The sequence below is a fragment of the Macadamia integrifolia genome, chromosome 8 (genome assembly GCF_013358625.1).
Source record: "Macadamia integrifolia cultivar HAES 741 chromosome 8, SCU_Mint_v3, whole genome shotgun sequence".
Taxonomy (NCBI): domain Eukaryota; kingdom Viridiplantae; phylum Streptophyta; class Magnoliopsida; order Proteales; family Proteaceae; genus Macadamia; species Macadamia integrifolia.
Window position 1 is genome coordinate 31,007,479 of NC_056564.1, and position 20,766 is coordinate 31,028,244.

The window sequence follows — 20,766 nt, forward strand, 5'->3', positions numbered from 1 at the left end:
TGTCAATCGGTTGAGCCAGGTCGGTCTTGATCGGACTTAATCGAGCTTGACCACTTGAAAGCCTTGAACTGTGAACGCCCGTTTAAGTAAATGGGTCTAGCTTTGGGGGGTATGGTATGGTTTATAATCGGGCCGGTCGATGTCAGGCTTTAATCGGACTTCCTCAAACGGATCTTAACCGGGCTACGGACCTATTTAAGTCTAAACGGGCTTTAAACATGCCTACCCTAAAATTCTTTTCTTAAGTTGGTTGAATGCCCAAAAATATGTGAGGCAAATCTACAATTAAAAAGAAAAATGATATGAGATTATGGTTGTTCTTACAAAGATAAAAAAGAGATTATTACCTTTACAACTTACAAAATAAAACTTAATTAAATCAAATCCTATTACAAAGCAAAGGATAAGAAAACTTAATTTGTTTGTTACTAGTAGTGGCAAAATAGGAATTTTATGTAGTATTAAAGGGGATCGGGTTGAGTCAGGCTACAACGAGTTGGTTCAAATCATGCATAAAAACGTGTCGGTTCGATCGGGAGCCCGACGGGTTAGCTACTTGCACCGTGAACCCCCGTTTAAAAAACGTGTCGGACTTTATTAATCGGGCCAGTCCAGGTCATGCCATAAATGTGTCAGGTTCAATTGGGCCAACCAATGCGGGCTCAGAATTGACACCCCTAGTTGGTGAATTGAACCTCAAGCACCCTTAGTAAAGTGAGAAGATAAGGCTTCGTTTCGTATCGTTTCTGTTCCAGAAATGACATTTCATGTCAAAAACAAAAATTTCAGTTTCTGTGTCAAAATGCCATTTTTAAACGAAAAAATGGTGTTTCAACATTTTAGATTTTTATCGGGAACGATAGTTCCTTTTTTTTGTAAAATGGAACGAAACTGGGAAGATGAAACTCCAAAGGGAGTTCCGTCCAATCTTGTTTTTTCAGTTTTTTTTTTTTTTTCACTTTTTGTTCAAAAAAAAAAAATAGAAACAGACCATAAGTGCACCAAACACTTTATTCCTTTTTTTTGTTCCAATAGAATGAAAAAACTCCAAAAACTTTTTTTTAGAATGATACCAAACGGAGCCTAATTCGTTTTATTCTTATTGTCTTTTTTTATTTACATACATAGAATTCCATCCTGCGTGAATGACTACAAGCAGAAGGACAAGGTGCATAAGTTATTGAACAGATCATTCAATCAAAATGAATTAGATAAGAAAGTAGTTCAAGATGTAATTGCACCTAAAATCTCCAAGTGTATCATAAGAACTACAAAAAGAGGGTGTTTTGTTTTTTTCATATAATTATAGTTCTTATTGTCTAAACTTTCATTTTGATATTTTCTTCAATTCCATGGATTACACCTACTTGCTCAAATACCTCGACAATTCTCAATTGTTGACACATATAAAAGGGTGTTAGCACCCAATTGTTGAGTTTTGGTTTTCTTGCTAGGGCACATGAAGCCTTGTCTTTGTTGTTTAGGTGATTTACGACCACCCTAGGGGCTGAAAGACTTTCTTTTTCGTTTATGAAGTTGCCTCCATGTTAGGTTTGGAGAGAGATGGGACTGTAATAGGGGGAGCATATGTAAGCTTTTTCTTTCAATTGCCGGCCAAATGACTATAGGATCATCAGTCTACTCTACCTAAATTTACCATTTTGAAACTCATACAAAAGGTTTTTCTGTACCAGCTCTTTCTTGTAACACCCTAATTTGATTTAACCCTACTCTATGTTCAGGTAAAGAGGCAGAGGAGAGAAAGGCATCCCTTGCATGGTTGGCAATACTGGAGTGCCACAAAGGCAAAGATGATCCCACTTGTTGATGTCCAGCCTACCAGTACCATTGGAGAACCGATCAAGAAACATGGGCATACAGGTAAATTTTCAATTTAGATGGGATAGGACATCTTAGACCCTAGCACAGCCCCAAATTGGCTAAAAAGGCTACGACCGGTAGATCCAACTGGCTAGTTGGTGGGACTGCCAGAATGCAGATTTTTTGGGTTTTGATATGTGGGGCCTACTTGCTCACAGAAAAATTTCTACCCACTTGCCCATAAATAGAGGCATGTTTGGGGGGTCCCAATTCACCTTTTACCTCTGAGAGCAAAGATGCATAGGTTAAGGAATAAAATAATAACCTAAATTATGTGTAATGGGTTATTAAAGAGGCTCTAGCCCAAACAGTCCTAAGGGCCTTAGCACTGTTTAGGCTAGGCTATAAATATCCTTAGGGTGGGGATTTACTCATTTCTAACCAGTTTCTAATGCTAATACAGTAAGAAGAAGAAGGAAGAACAGGGAAGAATAAGAAGGAAGGAGAAGGAAAGGAAGGAAGAAGAAGAAATTGGGAGAGAGTTTTTTCACTTGAGACTGCTACTGGACTAGCACTGTCCACAGGTGAGTGCTACTATCTAGTACAGTAGGAAATTTTGATGGTTACATTGAAATGGGTAAGTAGGGTTTTGAAATAACCTAGAGGGGGGGGTGAATAGGTTATACTAGTGAAAATTTTAATTCTTTCCAATGTATAGGTCCCAAGTGTGATTGTAAATTAAAAACGATGCAGAACAAGTAAAATATGCACAATCACACAACACAAGATATATAGTGGTTCGAATCAATCTGAGTCTAGTCCACTCCCTATAAAATTCTCTTGTAAGGTATTCCACTAGTTCTCTCTTTCAGTACGATAGGTAGGGAAGAAAATCTTTACAATCTTTTTCACGGATAAGTGTATCCTTACAAATCCCCTTTACAGGTAGAGAGGCGTCTTTACAATCTCCTTTGCAGGTAGAGAGGCACCTTACACTCTTTTAAGGATAAGAGGATCCTTACAATCTCTTAAGGATGAGAGGCTCCTTACACAAGCCTAAGTACAGTTTAGACTTAATGTAAAATAAAAAATGGAAAAGTAGAATAAAAGTGGATTACCTCCGATGTGGAGCAAATGAAATATGCAATGATGATAGAATGAATGCACCTTTTGAAGTCTTCTTGATGCTTTTAATGTAAATGCCAAGATGTAGATGAAGACTTGTACATGGTCTTAAGTTCCTCTTGAATGTAAAATGAAGAACTTAAACTCAAGAAATGGTGTAGACCAATTCTCACTTCTAATGCTCAAATAATGCTTCTCCAAAGTTGAGATTAATTGTTAATTAACGAGTAGCATTAGAGGTATTTATAGGTAAGCTTAGGAGAACATTTTAGGCAGTAAATCTCACTTAAATGGTCATATTCTAGGTCCATCGGTTGACCGCCATCGGTAGCTGATCGACCCCCAAGAGCCGTTGAGGCAAAATATAACCATTGGGAACTTCCAAGTAGTCACCGGTCGATTGAGACTTTCCACCGATTGATCGGATATGATCTCGATAGTTTCGATCGATCAGCGCTTCCAACCGGTCGACCGCCAACATGACAGACTCTGTTTTGATCATAACTTTTTTGTCCGACTTTGGATTGACCTGAAATTAGTTGCATTAGAATTGTGACTCAATTTCCTACAACTTCTATGAAAGTTTTATCTCCTGATACTAACTCTAATATTATCCAAAATGCCATTGAGTCAGGTTAATGTGGTTTTCACATAATTTCATTAGAACATATTTTTCCTAATATGTTTTTCACCACTTAGAGACTTTTCATACTTGGTCAAGATATGCTCTATGGTCATTCTAGTATGATGCAGTGCACATGCATGTGGTGAGTGCATATATATATATATATATATATGTGTGTGTGGAAGTTACAAATTACATTAAAAATGACTAATCTATCCTAGTGGTCTTCTTCTTCACTTGAACCTTCCACTCTTTGGCACTTCATCTTCTTTTCTTTTTGTTTACAATTCCAAGTCTTTGAGCTTTATGTCTTGACATCTTGAAGCTTGAATTCTTCTGGTACCTTCTTCAAGTATTTATACCAACTTGTTGATACTCCTCATTTGATGACTTCAATCTTCATTTATTCATTTCATTCATCAAATTCGATATTTGATATGAAGTCTCTACAAAACAATACTTGAAGGCAAATTGTAAAATACCTTTATATGTTTGTTATCATCAAAACCAACTATAGGAGTGTGGGCATATCCCTAACAATCTCCCATTTTTTGATGATGACAAACAGATAATTCTCAGATAAAATAAATAATCAATTATCAATAAATTAGAGAATTTTTTCACAATTTCTCCCCCTTTGTCAATAGCAAAAAGTGGGGTATTAAAAATCTCTATATTGTCTTTCCCCCGTTTTAACCTTGACAAGGAGTGTGGGCAAAATAGCCCCCCCAAGGGTATGCTTAAGAGAAAAAAATAAGCATGTAATCAAGACTAAGACATGCTCCCCCTAAGCATATGCTTCATGTAAAAATGCATTCAAATAACGAGTATTAAGGTGAAGCTCCCCTTAAAAATATACAATAGATGTCAATGAAGCTAACATACATTCAAGCAAGATAGACCATTAAAAATTCTAAAATGGTTGATGATGCCAATCATTGCCAATTTTGACAAACATTCTAGTGTTTCAAATTTTCTAGTAAATATATCTATTAGAGAACCTTTTGGAGAAGGATATTTCATCCCTTTTCTAATGGTACCAAAACAACCATCAATGCATTATCCATCTTTTACTTTGGCTCTTTAATCCAATATAATCAAGCATATATTGGTCCCCATAATCTCATGGGTCCATCCATGTTACGATCAAAATATCCCTTTGGTTTCCAAACTCTTTTGGGTGTGTGAGGTCTAAATGGTGTGTATGCCCTTTGTGAATCATATATTTCATAATGTGTAGGTGGCTTATAAGATTTAAAATCTCTTTGAGTCTTATATGATCTATAAAGTGGATAAGGCCTTTGTGGTGCATATGATTGTTGTGGAGTATGTGACATATGATGTGTTTGTGGTCAATAGGGAGTATATGGTCTGAAATCCCTTTGAGATTTGAAATTTTTTTGAGGTCTATCATGCCTCTTGGAGGGAGTGTAATAATATGCATAATGGATGCTATTCCTTTTTGGAACTTGCCTTTGGTCATAATGGGGATTTCTTCTCTTTGGAGAAACTACATTTTCTTTTTCTTTCCCTTGAGGTGAGGTTCTACCATCATAGCCAAGTCCTTTTTTGTCTTGAGGACTTTTGCATTGGGATCCTAATAATGTATCCAAAGTCTTTTGACCTTTAGTAAATGTATGAAATATGATAGTTAACTTTGAGTTATCCTCCTCGAGTTCATACATCTTAGATGTCAAGAATTCTATCCTCTTGTTGAGAAAAAGAACCTCATTTTCCAAATTAGACTTTTCAGTCTCAAGTTTCAAGATTTCTTCATATAAAGCTTCAAAAGCTTGTTGAAGATCATCATCATTAGATTCATTATTTGAAGTATATAAATAATGAGATTGAGAACTTACCTCTTGTTCTTTATCTCCATGAGCCATTAAGGCAAGGTCTGTGACTTCTTCATCGGAGTCACTTTTATCTTCATCCGATGAGACTTCCTCATCATTTTCTTCTTCACTTTCTTCATCCAATTCTTTAGATGCTTTGAAAGCAATGAATTTAGGATGTGCTTCCTTGAATTCTTCATAGAAATCCTTTTCATGGGTAAGAAGTGAGCCCATTAATTCATATAGACTTATCTCGTTCAAGTCTTGGGCTTCATTGATAGCAGTCGTCTTTGGTTTCCACTTGGTAGGTAGTGACCTAAGAATTTTTTTAGCCATCTCAGAGTTAGTGTAAGCCTTACCAAGTCCTTTCAAGGAATTTATAATATTAGTAAATTTAGTAAACATATTAGAAATATTTTCATATTCATGCATTTCAAATAATTCATATTCTTGTATAAGCATGTTTACTTTTCTTTCTCTTACCTTTGTAGTACCTTCATATATTACTATAAGTGTATCCCAAATTTCTTTGGCGTTTTCACACATACTTACTCTGTTGAATTCTTCCTCATTTAAAGCACATTGAAGATAGGTGAGAGCCCTGAAATTGTATTGAAGAAGTACTAGATCATCGACTGTCAATTATGATTCCTCCTTTGGCGCCGCCTTTTCATTTATAATTTTGGTGATGACATATGGTCCTCTTTCTATAGTTCTCCAAACAAGAAAACTATATCCACAAATAAAATTCTTAAATCTACATTTTCAGAAGGAGAATTTTTCTCCATTGAACTATGGAGACCTAGATGCATCCATTCTTTCAGGTGGTCGATTAAATGTGGTCATAGTCTTTGACTCACTTTAAGATAAATTAGTCTTATATATTGAGCTCCTGCTCTGATACCAATTGAAATAATTTAGAGGGGTAAATAGGTTATACTAGTGGAAATTTTAACTCTTTTCGATGTACAGGTCCCAAGTGTAATTGTAAATTAAAAATGATGCGGAATAAGTAAAATATGCATAATCACACAACACAAGATATACAGTGGTTTGACTCAATCCGATTCTAGTCCACTCCCTATAAGAATCCTCTTGCAAGGTATTCCACTAGTTCTCCCTTTCAGTACAATAGGTAGGGAAGAAAATATTTACAATATTTTTCATGGATAAGAGTATCCTTATAAATCCCCTTTAGAGGCAGAGAGGCACCTTTACAATCTCCTTTGCAGGTAGAGAGTCACCTTACAATTTCCTTTAAGGTAGAGAGGCACCTTACACTCTTTTAAGGATAAGAGGATCCTTACAATCTCTTAAGGATGAGAGGGTCCTTACACAAGCCTAAGTACAGTCTAGACTTAATGTAAAATAGAAAATGGAGAAGTGGAATAAAAGTGGATTACCTCCGGTGTGGTACAAATGAAATATGCAATGATGATAGAATGAATGCACATTTTGAACTCTTCTTGATGCTTGTAATATAAATGCTAAGATGTAGATGAAGACTTGTAGATGGGCTTGAGTTCTTCTTGAATGTAAAATGAAGAACTTAAACTCAAGAAATGGTGTAGACCAATTCTCACTTCTAATGCTCAAATAATGCTTCTCCAAAGTTAAGATTACTTGTTAATTAATGAGTAGCATTAGAGGTATTTATAGGTGAGCTTAGGAGAATATTTTAGGTAGTAAATCTCACTTAAATGGTCATATTCTGGGTCCATCGATCGATCGCCATCAGTAGCCGATCGACCGCTAAGAGCCGTTGAGGTAAAATATAGTCGTTGGGGTACTTTTAGGCAGTCACCGGTTGACCAAGACTTTTCTCCGACCGTCAGATATGGTCTCAGACAGTTCCGATCGATCGGGGCTTCCAGTCGGTCAATCGCCAACATGACAGACTATTTTGACAGAATATTGTCATACTAACTAGCCATCAGTGTTTTGATCATAACTTTTCGGTATGACTTTGGATTGACCTGAAATCAGTTGTGTTTGAATCATGACTCAATTTCCTACAACCTCTATGAAGGTTTCATCTCCTGATACCGACTCTAATATTATCCAAAATGCCATTGAGTCAAGTTAATGTGGTTTTTACAGAATTTCACTATAACACATTTTTCCTAATATGTTGCTCACCACTTAGAGACTTTCCATACTTGGTCAAGATATGCTCTATGGTCATTCTAGTATGATGCAATGCACATGCATGTGGTGAGTGCATATATATATATATATATATATATGAAGGTTACAAATTACCTTAAAAATGACCAATCTATCCTAGTGGTCGTCTTCTTCAAGTGTCTTCTTCACTTGAACCTTCTACTCTTTGGCACTTCATCTTCTTTTCTTTTTGTTTGCAATTTCAAGTCTTCGAGCTTCATGTCTTGACATCTTGAAGCTTGAATTCTTTTGATACCTTCTTCAAGTATTGATACCAACTTGTTGATAGTCCTCATTTGATGACTTCAATCTTCATTTCTTCCTTTCATTCATCAAATTCGATCTTTGATATGAAATCTCTACAAAATAATACTTAAAGGCAAATTGTGAAATACCTTTATATGTTTGTTATCATCAAAATCAACTATAGGAGTGTGGGCATATCCCTAATAGGTCTAAGGTTTTGTCCAATAAGGGATTCCAGGGAATCTCTATGAACTAGATTGCTGCCCAATAGAGCAAGCCCCAATTTTAGAGGGGATTCTAGGGTCCAATTTGTAGAAAACCTATCCAATTTGCAGAAAACCTATCCCTATTTCCAAGGAAATTATAAAATTGGGACTGAATTAGGACTAAGTGAGTAGCAGTCTGCCAAAACCCTAGGACAAAATTTTGTTCAATTAGCTAACTTCTTTCCTGGAATTCTGCTATCAGCCTAATTGGGGTTAGAACATCAATCCTAAGATTGTAACCGCCTATAATCACTCCTAATTTGTCAGCCCTAAATACCCTCAATTACACCCCAAAAATGGGTCAGTAAGGAGCATAAACCATGTACTTAGACTCAACAAGTCTAATTGGAACCACATAAGAGGAGTTACACTTAATTTGAATATAACAGTATACAATAGGATCACTGGCATAATCGAATTCTATAGAAAAAGAGGGCAACAGTGGGTTCTATCGGCCAGCTGGTGGCTGTCCCACCAACCTTCTGTTGAAGGTCCCAGAGTGCAGAATGGACCCTTACATGTGACAGTTAACTCATACACATAATTTGGGTCTGTTAACATCATTTTGACAAGAATTGACCTTTTGTAGTAAGGAAAAACTGTCTGGGACCACAGTACCCAGAGTGATTATGTTGAGTTCAAAGGTCTCATAATCCTGTGTGGGACCCATTAAGACTTCCCTGATGGGTGATCCTATTAGTAGAAGGTCAGGAACAAAGGACTATATAGTAGAGGAAATCCAATTAGAACCTGAAAAAATGGGATTGCAATTAAAATAAACATATTGGAATAGGGTTGCTACTGATAAATATCATATTTAAATACACTGTGAATTAGGAACCAAAATCATCAGTGGGGACGTGACTTTGATTGGGAGTCTATCGCATAGGGGTATGAGAAACAAGGTGAGTGAGTGTCTGTTTTATTTTATTGGAAGGTGTCATTAGTGTGACAAGCCAAACAAATGGAATGAAAGCTAAGAATTTGCTGACTAGGCAAAATTTTGAAATGGAAGCTCAAGAAATAGAGGTAGTTTATGCCCGTTTGACTAAAGATACTAGCCCTACTCCTAATTAAGGGCACGCCTATACCTTCTAAGGTTAGCAAAGTGCTTGAACAATTCGCTGAACTTAGCTCATAAGAGTTACCAACGAGATTACCACCCATGAGGGACATTCCACATCAGATCGATCTAATCTCAGGATCTTCTCTTCCGAATCAAGCTGCTTATTGGATGACTCATCGGAGCATGAAGAGTTAAGTAGACAGGTTAACGAGCTGATTAAAAAGGGACTTGTCAAGGAGAGTATGAGCCCTTGTGCTGTGCCTGCTCGATCTCTTTACCTCAAAGAAGGATTGCACCTGACGAATGTGCGTTGATAGTCGGGCCATCAACAAAATTACCATCAAATATCGATTTCCAATCCCACGATTGGATGACATGTTAGATATGTTGTTTGGATCGCATGTGTTTTCAAAGATTGATCTGAGAAATGGTTATCATCAGATTAGAATCCGACCGGGGGATGAATGAAAAACCACCTTTAAGATGAGGGATGGGTTATATTAATGGTTGGTGATGCCATTTGGCCTATCAAATGCCCCTAACACTTTCATGAGGATGATGAATCAGGTGCTTCGGCCATTCATTAGCAAATTTTAGTCATTTATTGCGACATTCTAATTGTTAGTGTGGATGAGAATGAACACCTGAATCATTGTACAATGTGTACTGGAAGTCTTGCGACAGGAGAAACTTTACATAAATTTGTTGAAGTGCTCGCAGCTTACTAAATAAGCAACGGACGTTTAATGAACTGGAGAGAAATAATTTGATAAATAGGATTATCTGACTAATAAGATGACACCTTAATTGGGGAGGGAGGGTAAGGACTGGCCACTATAGGTCACTATAGTAAATGGCAACCCTAATTAGATAGACTGGTATCATCACTGGTCTAATTGAAGACTCTTGCCAATACTCATTGTAAGGATGATCTGGATTGAAGGACATGAATTCAGTTGTTGTAGAAAATTGGAGTTGTTTCAAACAACATTTCAACTACTGTCAAATCCCTTAAATTAATAGAAAGAACACTTTAAAGTAAGATTGTGAAAGCCCAGAGTTTTTCAGAAGACACAAGAGAGACACAGAGAGAATGAGAAAGTAGAGGAAATTAAGGACAAGTTTTACCACTGAGAGTGACATTTAATAAAGATGGTTCCTAGCAAGGACACTGCAACAACCCTTATCACTCCAACTCAATATCAGCCTTTGACTGAGTCTTCTAATGTACCCAAGATTTGTTAGCACCACTATAGCTAGGAATATTATCCTATAACAGTCATACTCTATTCTTTAACAATCTCACAATAATCCTACTCTATTTGTAACTCTTATCTGTGTAACTACATTGAGCTGTCTATAAATACAATACAAGTCCCAGTCATATGACTAAGGGAAACCAAACTCTATCTTAAGATCTTTCATGGTATCAGAGCCATTGACACAAGTCCTCATCGGTCATGACCTCCTCTAATTCTTCCCTAACCTCCTCCACCACCACATCATCTCCCAACCTTATCTCTCCTATAAATATCATTTCCCTACTCCCAGGGAAACTAGATTGGTCCAATTATATTTTATAGAAGTCCTAATTTCTTCCCCTTCTCTATGTAGATGATTTATATGGATACATTGACGGCGTTCTTGCTTGCCCACCCAAGACTCTCCCTCCCGCTTCTTTATCCTTCACTACTCTCCTCATTGATAACCCGGCTTACACCCAATGGCGTCGCCAGGACCAGATCATCCTCAGCTGGATCATCTCTTCCCTCACCAATCATTCCCTCGCCCACATTATTGGCATTCCCACTTCTCATGGTGATTGGACTACACTGGAGCGCATCTATGCTTCGCAATCACAGGCACGCATCATGCAGCATAAGTAACAACTTTTTCAGATTAAAAAGGTCACTCTGTCCATGTCTGACTATGTCCGACGAGTGAAGGAAATCCTAAACCATCTTACTATCGTTGCTCATCCAGTCTTTGAACCCGACGTGATACTCAATATTCTTCTTGGTCTTGGTTCAAACTATTATTCATTCGCCACATCTGTTACTACGTGTTTGGATCCCTCGTCTTTGAATGACTTCACTAGGCTACTCCTCAACTAAGAGATTCTCAAGGAGCAACTCTCCCCACTTTTGGACCTTCCCACAACCGAAGCCATTGCCGCTACCTGCTAGTCCTAATAGCACCACTAAGGACACCAACACTGGCCATCGGTTAAACAATCAGCGTGGCCGCAGTTCCTCTCAACAGCAAGGCAGTTAACCCTCCTCTGGGTCTTCCAATCTCTATCAAATCTATGCTCATGGGAACCACTCCGCTCTCTCCTGCTACAATAGAGTCAACCCGAGCTTCCAATCTTCTCCAGCTCCTCCCCATGCTCTGCTTGCGATTCCCTCCACTGCCTATGACTCAGCTTGGTATCCCGATTTGGACGCCACTCATCATCTCATAACTGATCTTAGCAATCTGAATCTTCACTCTCCATACACTGGTTCTGACTAAGTGCAGGTCGGCAAGTCGGCAAGTCGGCAACAGGGAAAGTTTGCATATCAAACACATCGGTATTTCTCAGATTCCCTCTTCTACTTGCGATTTTCGTCTTCATGATGTGTTACATGTCCCTCACATAATCAATAACCAACTCTCTGTCTGTCGCTTCATAGGTGATAATAATGTCTATTTTAGAAGTTCACCCTCATTGTTTCTATGTGAAGGATCCTTGCACAAGGACGGTTCCGCTCTAGGGAACGACTAAGGATGACTGTACCATCTTCTAGGCCTACCATCATCACCAAATCTTCTCTCAAACCCACAACTGGAATCCATATTGGTGAATGTATACCTGCTTCAATTTGGCATGACCACCTTGGCCACCCCACCTCAAAATGCTTAGAATCTCTTCGATCTTAACTCCCTATCCACGGCTCCTCCCCCTCCTCGGTTCGTGAATCTTTCCAGATGGAAAAGTCTTATATGATCTCCTTTCCCTTGACTAAGGCTAATGCCACTTCCCCCTTTTCAGTTGGTCCATGTAGACATTTGGGGACCCTCCCCTATCTCCTAGCCTCAGGGCTACTAGTATTACATTTCTTTTGTAGATGACTTCAATAGATTTACTTGGTTATTTCCTCTTGTTCGCCACTTTGAGGCGTTATCTACTTTTATTAATTTTCACACGTTAGTAGAAAATCATTTCCATTGTAAAATTCAGAACGTGAATATCAAATATTTGATCATTTATTCAAGCAAAAATGAATTACCCATCAGTATTCATGTCCTTGCATTTCAGAACAAAATGGAAGAGCTAAATGCAAGCACCGCCATATCATTGAAACTGGGTTAACACTTATGGCTCAAGCTTTTTTTCTAATGTCCCTATGGCTTCCTGCCTTTGAGACTGCTGGACATTTGATCAATCAGCTGCTCACCCCAATTTTGCAGCATCACTCTCCCTTTGAGGTTCTCTTTGGTCGAGCTCCTAACAACTTGTGCCTTCAGACTTCCGGGTGTGCTTGTTACCTTGCTCACGCCCTCATAACCGACATAAGTTAAGAGTATCGGTCCACTAAATGCAGCTTCCTTGGCTACAATAATGTACACAAGGGCTCCAAATGTTTTGTCCCTACCATCGGACGTACTTACATCTCTCGGCATGTGTTGTTTGATGAATCTGTTTTTCCTTATGCCACCCCCATTACTTGTAATTCCCCTCCCCCAACCCATGCTTGCCCTCCCCTCGTGATCACACAAGATAATGTAATACCCCTTCCCCTTCTTCTCTTCCTTGTAACCTCTCCCAACACCGATTAGATTTATCACTACCCCCTTTCACTGCCTTGTTCTTCCCCTACCCCCTTTAACACTTATATTCCCACCTGCTCGGTTACATGTAATCTTCCCCCTTCCAAATCTGCCCCACCTCCCTCTCACCCCATGGTTACTTGCCTTCAGGCTGGTGTCCATAAACCCATCTCCAAGCTCAACCTCCTTGCCACCAAACACCCCATTTCCCATGCCCTTCTCACCACACTTCCCATTTATGATGTTGAACCACTTCCTATACCATGGCAAGCAAAGACCCTCATTTGCGGACTGCCATGTGTGAAGAGTTCAATGCGTTGATGCAAAATGAGACGTGGTGCCTTGTCCCTCCAATCCCTAGTTTGAACCTTATTGGAAATAAATGGGTTTACCACATTGAACATCATTCTGTGGCACAGTTGCTCGTTACAAGGTCCGTTTGGTTGCTAAGGGCTTTCACCAAAGAGAGGACATTGACTATTTGACACATTTAGTCTGGTCGTCAAGCCAACTACAATCCATACAATGCTCTCTATAATGGTTTCTTGTGGTTGGGTTCTTCAACAGCTTGACATTCAAAGTGCTTTCCTACATGGGACGCTTCAGGGAAATGTTTACATGTCCCAGTCCCAAGGCTTTGTAGATCCCGCCTTCCCCAACTAAATTTGCCACCTCAAGCACGCATTGTCTAGCCTTAAACAGGCACCTGGCACCTGGCACCTGGGCACATTGACTTGGTTTCTTTTTGGCATCTCAAGGCTTCAAGTCCTCCTCATCTGAAACTGCTCTCTTTTTGCTCGTTGATGTTCGCTTTGTCTTCTCTATGTCTTGGTCTATATTGATGACATCATCGTCACTGGGTCTGGTTCCCCTGCTATCCAAGGCCTCATTACCTCCCTTGGAAATGAATTTGCCATTAAGGACCAAGATGACCTCCATTTCTTCCTTTGTATAGAGGCTATCTGCACATCTGAGGGACTCTCTCTCTCCCAAACTAAGTACACCTTTCACCTCCTTTGTAAGGCCAATATGGGGCAACCAATAGCCTATGCCGACTCCCTACTCCACCATCGCATTGTCTTGCATCCAAGGGTCTACTACCTTCCATGATCCTACCCAATACCGGAGCATCATTGTTGCCCTTTAGTATTTCACCTTGACTTGCCCAGACATTGCCTTTTCGGTCAACTAGGTTTGCCAATTTAAGCACTATCCAACAACTGAGCAGTGGGCCGCTGTCAAAAAGATACTACGATATCTTAAGGATACCCTACAGTTTGGCATTCTCCTACGCCCTCACCATCCCTACAGCTTAATGCCAACATGGATGCTGATTGGGCTGGCTATCCCGATGAGCATTGATCCACCAATGGCTATTGCATCTACCTTGGCCCCAACCTCATTTCTTGGAGTTCCAAGAAGTAGCACACTGTAGTGCGATCCTCGACCGAGTATGAGTACAAGGGTATGGCCATCAACTACTACCGAGCTTCTCTGGCTACGTCAACTCTTGCTCGACCTTGGAATCTCTTCTCCACCGCCAATGCTATATTGTGACAACATTGGGGCCACTTACCTTGTAGCCAACCCCCTATTTCATACCTGAACCAAACACACTGAGATAGATTTCCACTTGGCTCTGCATTCGGTTTGTTCCAACGCAAGATCAAATATCATGACCAAGGGTCTCCCTGCTTCTTGGTTTAATAATGTTCGTGCCAAGCTCATTGTCCGTGCCCGGCCACTTTGCTTGCAGGGGCATATCAAGGACGTTACAACAACCCTTATCACTTCAGCTTAACATCAGCCTTTGACTTAAGTCTTCTACATCTACCCAAGAGTTGTTAGCGCCACTATGGCTAGGAATATTACCCCGTAATAGTCCTACTCTGTCCTGTAACAGTCTCACAATAGTCCTACTCTATCTGTAACTCTTATGTGTGTAACTACATTGAGTTGTCTACAAAATATAAACAAGTCCCAGTCGTATGATTAAGGGAATTCAAACTCTATCTTAAGATCTTTCTATATTGATGCCCCTATATGTGCTCTCATTGGCCTACACACTAAAAAAAAAAAAGGGCACATGACGAGGCACCAATATCTTACCCATATTTGAATATTGGTTTGACTTTAAGTTCAATAAGTCAACTCCATTGTTGGTCTGGACTCATAGCACTAAGGATATGTTTAGAAGGAAACGGGGAAAGAAGAAGAAATGATACATAATCACAAAAGATCAAAAGATATTTTGGATAAATTCAATTATAGAGATATTAATTTGTTAAAAGCAATTCGGTAGAAGGGTATATATAAATTATCCCTAGAAGTCAACACGCAAATGGGATTCACTCCGTTTTTGTATTTAGTGTTCTTAAAATTTTGGATGATTGTTAATTAATATAATTTAAAGCATGTAGGAATTAACAGGTAATATAGATATGGGTGTCAATTTTGGGCTTACCGATCAAGCCCGACCATTTATAGCCCTATTTGAACCACCCCGCTTAATAAACGTGTCAAGCTTGGGCATTCACAATGCACATAATTAACCCGTCAGACTACCGACCATAGACCAAACCTAAATCAACACATTATAGCCCAACCCCCTTTATTAAAAAGCAACCATAGTCTCATCTTTTCTCTTACTAAAGATTAGGGTCACCTTCGTATATATATATTATATTTATAAAACTATAATGATTTAATATTCAAATTGAATTATAATAAGTCTTCATTCACTTCAAAAAAAAAAATTTTAAGGGAAACACATTTAAAGCTCATTTGAACCCGTTTAGACTTAAATATGTCCTTAACCAATTAAAGTCTATTTAAAGTAACCCCCAATTATAAACTGCATGCGAGCTACCCAATTATAAACTGTACCGCGTTCTTGGTGCAAGATTTTTAAGTGGTCCACCATTTAAGAAATAAAAAATCTTTTCAAGCTGATGCCCCTATATGTGCTCTCATTTGCCCACTCACTAATAAAAGGCCCACCAAACAAGGCATCAGTAATCTTACCCATATCTAAAATATATTATTGGTTTAGTCACATATGTCCCCTAAAAACCGTTGGTTAAAAGAGACATTGGTAGGAAAGCTATCAACTAGTTTTAATTTATACCGAAACCCATTGGGTACAAAAAGATTATGCTACACACATCAAAGAAGCTTAGCCAAAACCCAAACGTTAATTGTGAAAATACTTACAAAATAAATCAAGGTTAAAGAAGTTCTGGGAGGAGCTCTCCGATGCCTAAGTCAGTGTGCATAAATCAATATTTTAAACACTGACTTAAGCATCGGAGAGTCCCTCCCAAAACCACTCTTTATTTTGTAGATATATTTATTTTCACCATAGATTACATATCCTTGATTGTCAATTAGACAACCCCTTTAATATTCAAAATTTTATTTCATAATTTAATGCAAATAATGCCAAAGCTAAGGTTGTCAATCATGTATGGTATCAGTGGACAAGGGTGTCAATAATGTATGGTATCAATAGTTGGTACAATAAAAAAATTGATGGTACAATATCAATACAATACAAGACCCATACCATATAAAATAATGATTCGATACAAGAACCTCATATTGATACCACACCAAATTTGTTCACTTCAATATTCGATACCAATATTAGATGTGGGATGATATGAATACCTTATCTTATAAGGTATCAATTTTTGGTTAAGTAGCAATATTTGATGTTGTATGAATATTCAATAACCATATTTGATATGGTATCAATATGCAGTACAATATCATTACCATACCAAATATGATCGGGTTGATTTATGATGGAGTTGATTTTCAGTACCAACAGACAAAATTATACACATGAAAAGAATAGCGTGGCTACAAAGTTGTAAAAATAAAATCAAATTCATCCTAGTCTACATCTATCATCCAATGCCTGCTTTAAATAAAAAAGAAAACCCGTAAGTGTTATGCATTACATATTTTCTTTTCATAATTAAAAATAATCTATTTCATAGATTTAATATTAAAATTAAGAAGAAAAATACTATTTTTTCAAAAATTGTAATTTTTTGGAGTTTTTGATTCAATAGATTTGAAGATCTCATTACAAAAATTAAGTTCCATTGATTTCTATTATTTTATTGATTTAAAAAAAAATAATAGAAAAATAAAGATCAAATATGAATATCATTGGCAATTCATCAAGATTCTTGTGACCATAGTCACATTATCAATTCTCTTTTGAATTGGCCATGAATGAATTCACATGAAACCTTCATTATTTTCTATGTTCTTTTTTCTTATTCTTAAGTAAATAAAATAACATAAAATCAAATTAAACTTTTATTTTGAACTAATATCAACAAAACTTTTGAATCAAAAACTCCAACAAATTATAAATAAATGAAAATATTTACATCATTTTCCTCAATTCTGTTTCTTAAGGTTTGGGAGATGCCATCGATTCCAAATATGAATGCTGATTGTTCCCATGTAAGATTTTGTAATTTTTAAAAAATAAAATAACTAAATAGATCCAAATTAATAAAAGCAGGAAAGAGAACCTTAGGGGCTGAGCATCAGTTTTAAAAAGCTCTATAATTGAAGCTTCATTGAAATTTCTCAGTTAAAAAGTAATCTCTTTCATCACCTGCTCAGAATATTAAAAAACTAAATTGGGTGAAAAATCAGAAATACTATTTTAATTAAATGAATAAGAGAAACAAAATCAGAATCGGAGAAATAATCGATTTTCAGTAGATCTCATTCTTCCGTATAAATCGTTTCTAATCTACAGAGATAATCCAACAAATACCTACAAATCTTAAAAATAGGAAAAAATCTGAGGAGATGGATAGGGGATTACGATCAGAACCTGTTCGAGATTCACGAGTAGACATCAACGCCACTCCATTCTCCTCCATCCAAACCCATCACAACGAAATCCAAGAGATAGACAAACTGTAATCAGCCAAAAAGTAACACAAAGAAACCCTAATTTCAAAATTGCAGAAGATAATAGAGAAGCGCTCAGAACTTCTTAGAGGTTGTGTTACCATCACTGATTTGACTCCGAAAAGCCTCGTCTTTGGTACACTAAAGTGTTCATCACAGCGTAAACTTAGAGAAAGGAGAAAAAAAAAAACTCAAGAAAACGAAATCGGAAAAGCAAAAGTGACTTCGAAACCAGAAATAGTAAGAGGAAGAGACGACGATATCAGACCTAAGAGAAGAAGGAATATTGAGGTGAAGGATATGTAAACCACGTCCTTACAATTTATAGATGATGAGTGAGTGATCTCGATAGAGAAAGAGAGAGAGAAACCTAAACCCTAAATCGTTATGACTTTTGAGGTCTAGGGTTCCAGCCAGCCTCTATCTATTCACCATCCATTAGACATCTATATTATGGACCGTCCAAAATGGATCACGTCATGCGCATCTATATTACACCCCCAGCCTTTATATTTGAAGAAGATGCTTTTTCATGACTGTCGGTGGCATGATCATTTTTATTTTTTTTTTTTAAGAAATTTTATTGCAAAGCAAGGCCTCAAGATTACAAGCATCCAAGAGCTAAGGAGACGAAAGTCACTATATAGTCTTATATGCTAGACTAACAGCTTTCCAGGCAAGGGAGTTAGCGACACCATTCGCATCCCTTGGAATGTGAAGAAATGTAGCGATACCATTCGCATCCCTTGGAATGTGAAGAAATGTACACCTTGGAATCATAGAAGCAAAAGCTAGATTATCGGACAAAATAGGAACAGTTGTTGTAGGTGGGTTACTCGCTCTAGAATTTAGAAGGTTGATGACATAGGCACAATCCGATTCGACTAGGAAGAGCCGGATGTTGTTTTCAACTGCCCATAGCAAACCTTTTCGCACCGCCAAAGCTTCACCGCATTGCACATCAACAAAATGGAGTGGCTTTGATAAGGCCCAAATAGGATTCCCATGCTTTATCGGTGGCATGAGCATCACTTCCGTATCTTTCAAGTTGTCAAAGTTGTACCCAAAAAACAAAAGTTGTCAAAGATTGAAAGTTAGATTTGTAGGTCCATGCAATAGGTATCTACTTCTATGGCTCTACGGTTTCATTTGAAAATAAAAAATCTTATTCTTGTTGATGCTCTTACACGACCTCTTAGTGGCCTCGCAAGAAGCCCCCGCATTAAGATTGTGATTTTTTGCCATAAAATATTTATTGATAAAGTAAAATTAAAGAGAAGAGGTTCCCATGCCACCCTTTTCGAAGAAATATTACATGCGACACCAATGATATCAGGGGAAATAGTTTTTGTCAATAAGGTCAAGTTTGTTTAATAGAGAAAAGTGAAAAAGGCAAGAGGTGGGAAAGAAGTGAGGTTTTCCATAAAATACTAAAACTTTTGCTCCTTTGGATGCCTGGGTGGGAGAATGGAGAGCCAAACATCCATAAATAAAGGGGGTTGTCGAGTACGAACAAAAAAAAGTGGGTTGTCAAGTGACGTGGCTATCGAATTTTCACACATAATCCCTCTACAAAGTTCCACCCTTTTGGGTATGCTTTTGGGAAGAAATGAGGGTAAATTGAAACGTTAGGAGAAGAAGAGAACAAGGGGAAGATACCTTCTACAACCTGAACGACCCATCCTTTCAAGGTAAACCAATACCTTGACTTCTCTGCAACTCCTTCAACAGCCATAGCCACAAATGAACGAAATGCTCAAAAGAAGCATTGAAAGGTCTCTTGATGGTGGAGCAAAGGAGGTGTCAAAGTGTTGTAAGCACAGCCACAATCGTAGTAGCAACAGCCATCATCAACATCGCCATTAACATCACTGTAGGCACCAATTTTTTTCTCAACCCCCCACTAATAAATTATAAAAAAATAAAATAAAATCTTGCACCACCCCTAAAAATCTCAATAATTTCATGTAGCCCCTAAAAGTGAAAATAAGAGCTTGTATATCCCTCACTTTCATTAAAATATTTCTAATAAATCCATTCCGTTAGAATTAAATCGTTAAGTGATGATGTCAGCAGTCTCATATTATCTAAATGGCCAAACTACCCTTATGGGTATGTAAACTTACCCTTATACCCTTGACCTTAATTAGTAAGTAGTAGTCGGTGAAGGGGTTTCCCTTTCACCCATCTTCCATCTTGGCAAGGACCGTAGCATTGTTGTTGAGTTCCATTGGAGGAGAAGAAGGTTTTTTACCATTGGCGACACTAGCATTGAAGGCAACAACGATGTCCTCAACTTCTATTGTAATGACTCGGATGGCAAGATCGTGGGTGTCGGCGAAAGAGAAGACAGATGCTTGCAGAGGGTTGAGCGGGTGTTTGTTTATCTTAGTACCCTAAGTCCAAAAAATTTCATAGATCCAAATCCCTAACCCTAAAATAAAAGGGGCTCCGCAGGAGCAACAGTTGAAGAAGAGGCAACCATCACCTCCATGTTTGTCATAATATTAAATTCTTCTCTTTCAATTATATTATTCAATTCCAATCCCTTTCTCTCTTCTTCTTCTTTATTTATAGGCTTCCTTCTCTGGGTAGAAGTCTCCAAAATCAAAATTCTCTCTCTGTATTCTCTTTTTTTCCCCTTCTGATATCAATTCACATTTTAGACACTAGAATTCCAAATTCTCTCTTTCTCAACTTTAGCCATTGTGAATGGTAGAAATAGTCGCCTGTGGTTTCATGCTTTACTCATTCCCTACGAGGGCAATCGCGCGATTCCTAATCGCGTAGTTTTCCTCACACTCTATCTTTGTAGTAGCCCACCACCACCTTCCTCTTTCTATTGCATCTGTCTTCTCC

At 37.9% G+C, this 20,766-nt stretch overlaps 1 long non-coding RNA gene and 2 other non-coding genes across 4 annotated transcripts; all 3 read right to left on the minus strand.

Moving 5' to 3' along the window:
- Positions 1 to 3,785: 3,785 nt before the first annotated feature.
- LOC122087695 lies at positions 3,786 to 18,250 on the minus strand. 2 transcript variants are annotated; one of them, XR_006142809.1, is made up of 3 exons: positions 17,828 to 18,250; positions 5,431 to 5,722; positions 3,786 to 3,968 (listed from the first exon to the last, which is right to left on the minus strand). It is a non-coding gene; the product is annotated as an uncharacterized LOC122087695 (long non-coding RNA). The 2 variants fall into 2 exon arrangements; XR_006142810.1 differs by lacking the exons at positions 3,786 to 3,968; positions 5,431 to 5,722 and adding an exon at positions 10,257 to 17,602.
- LOC122087810 lies at positions 17,526 to 17,608 on the minus strand. The gene has a single exon (XR_006142875.1). It is a non-coding gene; the product is annotated as a small nucleolar RNA SNORD36 (small nucleolar RNA).
- On the minus strand, positions 17,979 to 18,069 carry LOC122087782. The gene has a single exon (XR_006142853.1). It is a non-coding gene; the product is annotated as a small nucleolar RNA U61 (small nucleolar RNA).
- Positions 18,251 to 20,766: the final 2,516 nt, after the last annotated feature.